Here is a 9,394-nt window from a genome sequence, read left to right as displayed (position 1 = left end):
TAATAAAACTTATTGGCGGATATAAGATACAGAGTGACAACTGATATTTATTTTCATTTTATGTAATATGCTATACTGTTATAAAGATGTGATCGGATCAGATTTGCACCTTATTTTGATATTATCTTAATATTGGCACAAATAATAGCACTTTTTCATTTGGTTCTCTGAATCAAATTCTGATGTTTAATGTCTCATGAGACGTATAAACCTAGTGTATCAAAGATGATACTTAACATGTAAGATGATAAGATGATACTTGATGTAGATGATTTTAAAGTGATTTGAAAATGGATTTGATCGATTGCTGGTGTTTGTCCTTATTGTCGTAGCTACAAGCTATCCCTCAGGAAACTTAGCTGTCATCATTCTGAGCAGTAAGAAGGAAAGGATCTGTATTGTACATGATGATCGCCGTCTCCTCTCTGGCCAGTCAGAGCCCTCTTTCAGTCTAATGGCAGAACCACTTGTTACCATAGCGGCAGCATTTGGTAGGGTTTATTGCTATTACGCTGAAACAGATCTCAGTGTCTCAAGCGGACTGATTATTGATCGAAGAGACAGGACAGTCTGAAGTGCTTAAAGCAGCAGATCGATCAAATATGGACATTTCATGAAGATTTACTCACGCTTTTGTCATTCCAAACCTGTAGGATTTTCTTTCTTTCGACTGTATGGAATATCAAAGAACATATTTTGAGAAATGTTTTGCTTACCAGCATTTCTGAGAAACATATCTGGGAAAGCAAGTCATACAGGTTTAAAGTCACATGAGGGTGAAGTAATTGATGATAGTATGTAAAAAAAAAAAAAATTGTTTAGTCTATATATTTTATTCTACTACAGCCACTAATGCAGAGAACACTTTTATTTTATTTTTGTTTAAAACCTGTCTATACAGAAACAGATTTGTATTTAAAGATCTAAGATCCAGAATCTAAGCACAGCAACACTAAGTCATTTCATTTTAACATATGGCATTTAATCTAGTGTTAATGGTAATTTCTTCATACATTTTTGTTAAAATTCATTTAATGACTTTATGTCATTCCAAACCTATGAGACTTAAGGTGATTTTTTGAAACACAAATGAAAATAGAAAAGAGGCAGTGCTTGGTGGATCAAACTTTTATTTGAAAGTACAAGAATATTTGATGAATCACATTTTTCAAAAATGTTTTCAAGTGCTTGAATACAAGAGACTTTTATATGATATATTCAGAGCACTTTATAAGATATTAATTTAGGTATTTATTTAACATTGATCAATGCACATCACATCAAATAAAGTGAACAGGAGATCAAATGGTCAAATGTTAAAAAGTTTTATATTTATTATTTTCATTTAATAAATGAATTAAAAATATATATATTTGTGGAGATGAACAAGGGTGAGACTTGTTGATTTGAAACAACAAGGATAAACAATTGATTTCAGAAAATAAAAATAAATAAATAAATATATATATATATATATATATATATATATATATATATATATATATATATATATATATATACATATATATATATTTTAGTATTATAAAAATTCTTAGTTTACATAATGTGTGTCCATTGTATATATTATGCATATATTGTATATTTTGACAAAACTTTATGACTGATATTTACATGTATAAGCTAGAAATTTCATATATAAACAACATTTTTCTTAATTTATTTTTTTATTTATACATAAGTATGCACAGTACACATATGTCATATAAACAACATTTTTATTTTAGTTTGCGATTAATTACAAATTAATCACTTGACAGCACTATTATTAACTAATAAGCCCTCTGGATAAAGGTATAGTACTACAAATGACATAACTGCGTAGCTCTTGTTTTCTGCTGAACAGGTTGAGTATGGATGCTTGGGGTGGCGGAGTCTAGATGAAGGCGGGAGAAGGATGAGATCATGGAGCTGGACGGACCAGGCTCAAACACCAACACCCCTGAGACCACTCTTTCTGTCACTCAGCAGAAACGTAGGAGTGCGAGTTCTTGCAGGCAACAGTTGGTGTTTGTGTCATTTTCTTGCTTCTGGACAGCAAGCCAGATTCAAAGTGAGGAGCTGTGAGCTGGTAAGAAAGCCCACAAGTGTTATCTTTTTAGTCGGATCTCAATTTAAAGACTTTTTTTCACACTTGCTACTAAATTCTATAGAGCTAAATGTTGTGTCTGCCATGTTTTTGCTTATAGTCCAAAGAACACAACATACCTCCTCAAGTCCTCATGTGTAAGAAGGAACTGGTACTTTTGGCATGCAGGGTAAGCACCCACATGGCTCTGAAATCTGATTACAGCAGTGCCTAGCCTTCCCATCAGCCCAGCAACACACCTGCGGGTCAGACCTCCACCTTTCCTCCACTCGCTGATGCGAGGTTAAGGAGTTTAAGCCACAGAGTACAGATGTGGAAGAGCCAGACAAAGCCTTCATCCAGAGCTGTCTGCAGGCCTGTCCATGAACCCACATGCTGAAAGAAGTATGCAAAACATGCTGGAGTAATTTTACTTGACTAAAGAATTTTTGCGATTAAAAAAATTCTCAAACATGGCAGCTTCACTCAACCAGCTAGAAACAGTTAAAAAAAATCTGCATAGGGAGTTATTTCAGCTCTTACACTAACATCCAAAGCAATGAGTCTCAGCCATGTTGGCATATGGTCTGCCTCAGTGACAGTTATATTTGTTAAATAAAAGTTGATTGATAGGTAGTCAGGCCAATCGTAATGCTGAATCTTGACAATTTGTCGAACCAGACATGACTGTAGTTTACCTTCTGGTGTTCAGTGAAAATCGTGCATTTCAATAATCAAAAGCCTTCATTACACAAAAAACCATTTGAATCTCAGTTCAGAATAGGATTCTAGATGCTGATAAGCACATAAGACTCTTCACCTGAAGTGATCTGGGTAAGACCAGAAATAGACCCTATTCTGGACTAGGTTAATGACATTACGCGACAAATGGGTGAACAGTTACACTTCACAGCATGTTTAATAAAAAATAAAAGCCATTTTCTAGTGGTAAATGGCTAATAGTATGATTTCAATCCTTGATTGCAACCATGTTACTTTTGTCATCTCCCTCCCCTCCCCCCAAGCCTGTAAAAGCATTTGCAAGTCTGTTCACATAATAAAGAACAACAATATTTAGTATTACATTTTATTCTTCTTTTAGTAAACATTTTAAAGCTATACAAAGCAATATAAAATCCAGGCTCAGAAATATAATGTTACTTAGTTGTTAAATTATCATGATTGGGGGTTGGATGTATAAGTTAGGAGCTTCTCACATCTACTAAATAAAGCATTATGCCGAGTTAGCCATACAGTATGATGTGGAAAAATATATATATGCCATCGTTAATTCTGTTGACTGAGCCATCTGAACTAAAATGAAAATCGGAGTCATTGTGATCAGAACCAAATGGTTATTACTGCACAAGAGATGGGATGCGATCTTAATTATATGGCCACTGTTGTTGCCGTAGATCCCACACCAGCATCTGTTGGTGATGCATCTCGAGAGGCACGTTGAGGAGAACGCAAGGACATCTGGCGTGCGCTAGTAGAGTCTCTACTTTCAGCGCAAACCTTCATAAACGTCACCTTACAACGCAGGAGAGCTTCACCGCAGAACTGAAAGACAATGTGGAAAAAAAGTAAATCAATGCATCGAAAAAGGGAAAAAGCTATATTCATCTGCTTGAACTCACTGATACTCTTTAATTCACCTTAACACTGCACATAAAAATGTATATTAATATATTTGACTGTACAAAAAAAAAAAAGTAGCTACACATTTGTCATCTACACAGATTAATAGATGTGTTAAATCGTAAAAATTTTAATTAAATATCTTTTTCAGTTTTAGTGTTGTGTAGTTGCTGTGTGAAAAAGTTTTATTTTTGTAACTTACTGTGGCGAGATTGCATCAAACATTACAGTAATGCCATTTAAAGCGTTGTATTTTAAATAAATGGCATTCTTTTAGAACTTTCTACTATAAAATAAGATACATTTTGTGATTTGTCAAAAATATCATGTGACACTACAGGTCGGAATAATGTTTATCTCAGAAATAAATGACACTGATGTATTAAAGTTAAAAACAAACAAACAAACACCTATTTTAATTTATAATATTTTGTATGTCTGCTGTTTAAGAAAAGGACACATTTGTTGAAAGGTTTTGATACACTTAGAAATATATTAGTTGAATACTAATGTGTGTGTATGGATTGTATTTGTATACACACACACACAATACTATGAAACACACACGGTTTATAGGGACTACTCACAATATTGAATTTACGCAAAACACTGTTTAGATTAGTTTTAAAAGCCTTTTTGTTTCACGAGACACAGGAACTGGATGTTTACGTTGTACTACCCGTGTCATTATAAACACTTGTGTCCTCAAACCACAAATACCAGCACACACACACACACACACACTATAGATAGTAGTAGTAGCTATTTTTATGTAAGCACCTAAAGGCTATCTTTGTGTAAAAAGCTAGTGCATTACAGATAATTTTTTTTTTTAAAACCAAAGACAATATTTTAAATATGTAAAAATAAAACTAAAAAGAAAAGAGCATTTCATGTCAGTCGCGGATCATGGCCTTGTACAAAAATATATTTTGAAATAACATTGTTTAATACTTGGTAGTGTTATGATGGTTAAACATACATGGAGAATTAAATGCGGCTCCGTTCAGTGAATCAGAGGCAAGGTTATGGCGATGGTTGTGTGAAAGTGTGTCCATGTAGCCACGTTCATCTTCATCTCATTCTCAGAATTTGGACTAACTGCTGCATGGAAGGCGGGTGGCCTGACTCAGCAGACCAGACTGGAACATCTAACCAAAAAAAAAAAAAAAAAGCCCAAAATAACGTTACCCAGCGATGTAACCATACCATTTGCTAACTTCCGCCAGACTAAGCCATCGAATTAGGCTACGCCCACATGCTCCTCCTAAAGCTTCAATAAACTTGTATGCTTAGCATGTTTAATGGACATGAAGTAACTCTAAATGTTATGCTTTAATAATTTCTTACATAACACATTTTCTATGTGCTATTCAAAAAAAAAAAAAAATGGATTGTTGATTATATTTGGTAATAACAAGGATTTTCTAAACTATAAAATCATTCAGTTAATACCTCAATTTAAGAAAAAAAGGTGAAATACTACGTAGACTTATATACATACCACAAATAAGATTAATAACTAACTTTTTATTTGTTCTTATAAAGTAAACATATTACATAAATATAAAAATGCAAATTCTATTTACATAATTTAAATACTCTTACACTTACCATTGGCGTGATTTCCAAAAGCACCTGTAGACATACACTGATTTTTCAATCATATTGCTGAAGAAAGAACACCATCATACACAGGCATATATCTAAAAAAATAAAAAACATTAAATAAGCATTTCTGCAGCTAGTTTGTTTGCATGTGACTTTTGTGAATGGTTTGTAAATGGCTATTTCTCAAACTGAAGCACAAAAAATCAAAGAAAGCTAAAGGTTAACACTTTTCTTCTGTACTTTGATGAGCTACATTTCAGGTGAACATTAACACGAGAGCTTGCTCTTTGGTCCCTATAGCGCATTACATTTTCTCCTATAACCTAAGCGTCACTGAGGTGACAAATTCACGGACTAATTAGGCTCCATGGGGGAAAAGTTTGTATTTGGAGCGTAGTAGCTCAAACACGGCTGCAACCCTAAACCACCAAATGAAAAGTCTGAAGTCTTGCCTTATTCTCCTGACTCCAAACCCAGAGAGACCTGGAGCTACTGCATGCCAAATAGAGCAAATGGATCCTTGCCCACAATGATCACACCAATTAACAACGAAGCTTAAACATAGACAGAAAGGAAGCAATGTGCCTGGAGGAGAAAATAAAAAAGGACACTATATAAATTAATATTTCATACACAAATACACAAGATGAATTAGTAGTATTACTATTGTAGTATAATTTTATTTTATTTTTTTACAGAAACACTAAATGACCAACAACATCACACACACGGCCCTTTTGTTCTTTTCTTCATAAGATAAATATGCATTCAAATTTTCATATCATGGTGTCTTGAATATTAAGTGATTCGTCATACAACGTTTTTTGTTGATAAAGCATATTGAATAATTTCTATAGCCTGGCGTCTGGAGCTAAGGATGCTAAAAAGAAATCAGTTTTGCTGTCAAATACATAAATGGCATTTTTAAAACATATTACAGTACAAAACAAGCCATTCTATATTGTAATCATTTCACAATATTGGTGTTTTAACTATTTGTAAGCACATAAAAGCAGATTTTGTGAGCAGTAGGGACTCGTTATGTTTTAAAACATTTGACAAGCAGCGTCTTTTGGAAAACAAGGCGATCGCGTCGTAGCCATGAGGACAGAAGACATGTAAATGCTTTGTAAAGGGATTACCTGTAGATAGGCGGAGGAAGGTAGTTTTCTCCTTCTATGCGGATGTCTAGAGTACCGCTGGTACAAAGCCTGCGTGTACTCCTCAAACACCCGCTTGTATCCTCAGGAGACACTGCAGAAAACAAACAAGACGATGAAGAGCACACCTTGGAGTCTTTGGTTCCAACCAAAAAGCTGGCGTGAAATACGACTATTAATACAGAGTTTGATTTCCATTTCAGATTATGATAAATCACGTACCATTTGGGAGCAGATGTTACCGCAGTCTCAGTTCGGCTTTACGAATCCATAAAGGCCGCCATTATTAAACGCGCAGCGTCTCAAATGACTAAGTGCAAGCACGCATACATATACTACTAATGGGCTAATCCTCAAATGACAGCGCTCCATAACACCCGGATTACCAGGTAAATTATAACATCCTGCTGAGATTGACTACTTTTTGCGCCATATGAGACAAATTAACGCTTCTATCACATTACACTTCTAGTACGCGTGGTTAAAACCTCTGCAGGGTTAATTACGTCGAACCTATCAACACATTCAATGTCATACACCAGTCAGCCTGTTCCGGGGACGCACCGACCGACGACAAGAAGATATATACAAACTCACTCACCGTCTGGAATTTGAGAAGTGGACCCGTGTAAATTGAACCTTCATTTTCTTTACGCCGCTGTTATCCGCAGAGGCACTGTAAAGAAAACAGGCCTAATATTACCACCGAGGAAATTAACGCGCATCTTCCCACGACGATTGTTAAGTGAACTGAAAGCAGGAAGTGGTGTAGTAAATTTCATACAGGTAATCCAGGAAGCCACGCTGCGATTGGTTAGAGACTGCTTGATGTAGGGTCACACATTTCGACGAAGAACGTTTCAACGGAACCCGTTCATAGAAAATAAATAATAATAATAATAATAATAATAATAATAATAATAATAATAATAAATAATAATTATTATTATTATTATTAATAATATTATTAATAATAATAATAATAATAATAATAATAATAATAATCTGTACCATATCATCTTTAAATAATAAACATTAAATGGTTCTAGTTTCTTCCCCACAAATATCTATTAACAAACATAAATCCAAAGCCAGCAAGTTTAAAAATAAAATTGTAAATAATTGTCTTAAAGTTTTTTTTTTTTTTTTTTTTTGTTACATTTTTGGACTAAGATCTCTCCGTTTAAATATGTATATATATGTCTTTATAAATATTTATATATGTATATAAATATGTTTTGTCTTTGATGAGGATGAAAAAAATATTTGAAGAAGTCTGTAAACTGTCATTCTTGAGGAGTGGTGAAAAAACAGGGTACAATTATGTATCTTAGGTAGAAGCGACTGAGCTATGCTTTGTTTAAGCCTCCCAACTTTAACGAAAAACCTTTTATCTTGGACTTTTGTAAAATAATTTCAATAGCAGTGGGACTAATAGATTTTGTATAATAAGAAGAAAATTAAAGGGGATAACTGTATTAAATATATTCTATTTTAATCGCTCCTAATATATATATATATATATATATATATATATATATATATATATATATATATATATATATATATATATATATATATATATATATATATATATTAAACATGTCATTGGACGATCTCAAGTAGAAAATAACAATTTCTTGCTATTTGCAGAATAAATGTTACACTACTGGCAGTTTTTAACCAAAACTATATATCCAAGTAGACACACAAATATAAAAGAACATCACAGACATTGTGCAAGAAGCCAAAATTTATATCTAAGGTCTTTATCAATATAAACGTTTAAATCGGTTTCTATGATACATTACAGATACAGACATACAGCGTTTTTAAAAAGCTGGGCGGTCAGAAGTCAGTCATTTACGATCTTCCGGTGTGGGCGGAGCTTACATTCCGAGTACGTAGCGCTGATCAGTGGTACGTGGAGCAAAAAATCGACGTAGTTTTCTCCTCATCCTCACTGGTTTGCGTTCGTCATATTTGTGACCGTCTCAGCTCACTTTCACAACCCACCAGCGTCTGCAACGTGGTCGCCAAACAGAGGATTCGCATGGCCAACGAAAGAAGTACAGCAAAAAACATCACCCAGAGGCAACGTCAAATCATCAGTAGAACAACTCTCTGAGGCGTTCGATGAAGCGTATCAACAGAAATGACAGAACGAACCTCGTTGTTCAACGACTTAGAAAGTAAAATTAAAGTTCAGTTAAACCTATAAATATAGGCAAGTGCTAGCAGAAGTAAAATGTGTTTCTTATTACCTTTTATTAGATCCCACTGCTACTGCACCAATCAAATGAAAACTAAAAACTGTATTTACGCAGAAAAGGCATCAGTGATGATAAAGAGTTCAAGTGGGACCCACTAATACTTGGCGCTTTTTCATCTTTGTGGTCTGCGGTTCAGGTAGTAACCAATACAACAACAGCAAAAAAAAAAACAAGCCATCTGTCATGTCTCACGTCAAATAATAGGACCTCAATTAAGTGGTATTTTATTTTTATGCCGGCAGCATGTGTGCACTTTCCATTTAGTAAGGTAAGTAGACAAAAGCTGACCTCCACTCATTTCTTTTGTGCACACACCGAGAAACCTTGCACTGTAGTAGAAGGCCGAGATAATAATGCACCACTATTTACACGGACAAGGCTGGACTGATAGAAGGGTGACTTTATCGCCTTATTTTCAACACGTGGATCTGCAGGAGTGTTGTTACTCTCAAACAGCACTGAAGAACAGTTCCAACCTTAACCGCTTAAATGCTCCCAGGAAGAGAGCCAGCTGGAGGCTTCAAAAACATAACCAAGCAGTATTGCAGCCTTTTTGACCAATGTCTATAAGCGGCTCCGTCTAGGTCTGATATCGCCGCGCACATGGTTGGCCGGGCTGCTGC

The 9,394-nt window shown here is 34.6% G+C and overlaps 1 pseudogene; it reads right to left on the bottom strand.

Annotated features, from left to right (window-relative positions):
• Window positions 1–4,733: 4,733 nt before the first annotated feature.
• Window positions 4,734–8,553, bottom strand: LOC122360701 (annotated as a pseudogene).
• Window positions 8,554–9,394: the final 841 nt, after the last annotated feature.

This window comes from Puntigrus tetrazona, chromosome 2, assembly GCF_018831695.1.
Source record: "Puntigrus tetrazona isolate hp1 chromosome 2, ASM1883169v1, whole genome shotgun sequence".
NCBI classification, from domain to species: Eukaryota; Metazoa; Chordata; class Actinopteri; order Cypriniformes; family Cyprinidae; genus Puntigrus; species Puntigrus tetrazona.
Note: the sequence above shows the minus strand (reverse complement) of the source record. Positions and strands in the feature narration are given on the sequence as shown.